The following is a 1,998-nucleotide window of genomic DNA, read 5'->3' on the forward strand; positions in this document are numbered from 1 at the left end:
TTTTCTCTCGCTTTATACAAACACAAACACATTTTATACATTTGTATACCGAATGGGTAATTGTATACCGAAAATGGCTAATTGTACACCGAATTAGATGGCAAGAAAATGGGATGTTTGCTGCGAATTACAAATAAAATAAACTGTGGCTATATCATTTAATTTGAATTAATAGTTTGTTATTTCATACAATTTTTTCAATTATTAATGCATTGATAAACACTAGTAAAATTAAACAATGGATAGAAAATAGTTTTAACATAACTAATCGTATTATAATGAATCCATACTTATTAAAACACCATGTTCAATATTATTTTTATATAGTTGACCAAATGACCTTTTCTGGATTAGTACTACTTTGACCAATACTATGCTGATGCTTACGATAAAGGTGATTCTTTCATCTAAGCGCAGCCTCCATTAATTTAATTAATTATGTGATTAGTGCTATGCCATCTGTAAAGTAGCCATGCTAAATGATTAGCCTTTAATAACACTTTAATTTAATACAACTGACAAATTTTAATTTTTATATGGTGTAACACAAAAGTACGATAAGCTACGGTACAAATTAATTGTCTCACTTGGATTGAGTTTAAAACTAATCTTCTCCCTTTCACCTACCGCCCATGTATGCCTTTCACCTAACTTAATTTCATAAGTAGTTTAACAAAGTATGTTTGTTCAAGAGCATATAAGGGAAGGATCTAATATTGGAGGTCCCACTTAGTTATTGTGTTAAATAGATTTCTCGGCCTAGTTCAATCTCAAAAACTTAAAGATCCAATAGATTTCACTTAAGGTTTCAATATTCCTTAAAAAATTGTTTGATCTGAATTTCGTCGAATTGATTTTCAAATTTTTAGAAAATAATTATAAATTTTAATATCAATTTTTAATTTTATTTGTAATGACCTTTCCCATCGTTATAATTGTAAAGATCCAGGGCCGTCTCAACAAATTTGGGGGCCTAAAGCCAAACTTTCATAGAGAGGTCTTATTTTTTTAGTTGTCATATGTAAATTGAATGACTATAATATACTCAATGTAATCCTACAAGTGAAGTCTCGAGAATGTATGATGTACGCAAATTTTATGAAGTAAGAATGTAAACAATAAAAATCTTCAATGAAAAAATATAATATAAAGTTAAAGTAATAATGCATGCCTCAAGAATTTAAAAAGTTTATATAATAATATTGAAATAGTTGCGTGGAATTTGATATAATGATTATTAAAATAGTATTGATCTGTTGAAGTGCTTAAAATTTTAAGAATACACCAAAAAATAAATTTGATCTTTTTATAAACACATAACAATATATTTTGCATAATGCAAACGTTTGACTGTTTGGTGGAATTTAGAATATTCAATAATGAGAGAATATAAAAATATAAATGGAAATAAAATAGATAAATGTAAGAATAATAATGTGGGTTCATAATAATCGTCAAGATATAATAAGTTAATAAAATAGGCAGTAGTGTAAGAAAGGATGTTACATATACACACACATATGGAGAACATTGTAATAATTGAGAAATGAAATAGTATTTAGTTAATTGTAACGGATCCGGCTCCCCTCCATTACCCCTTCCCTCCATTTCGTCAAGTGTATGTCTAGATTAGAGACATGTGTCATATTTAAAGTTTAAAGGTCAAGATTATATTATATTAACAAATATCATAACCATAGTTAAGTCAACTAATTTTAGAAAACTACTCTCCAAATTTGCTAAGGATTACAATATATTCTATACAAAATTTGATATTTATTAATATCATTAATTTCATATTATATTTTTGTATTTAAATATTAACTTGTAATTTTTTAGTTTTAAACCAATTGTTTTTAAATGATAAAAGATTGCTATTGTGCGTTGTTTTGATTACTTCTTAATTACTTATGATCAATTCCAACGTTCTCCTTTTTTTGGGATCATTTTTCAGCTTATTTAATTCTACTAAACAATTGCTAGAACGGAAAATGATTT

Source organism: Solanum tuberosum, unplaced genomic scaffold (assembly GCF_000226075.1).
Source record: "Solanum tuberosum cultivar DM 1-3 516 R44 unplaced genomic scaffold, SolTub_3.0 scf00364, whole genome shotgun sequence".
NCBI classification, from domain to species: Eukaryota; Viridiplantae; Streptophyta; class Magnoliopsida; order Solanales; family Solanaceae; genus Solanum; species Solanum tuberosum.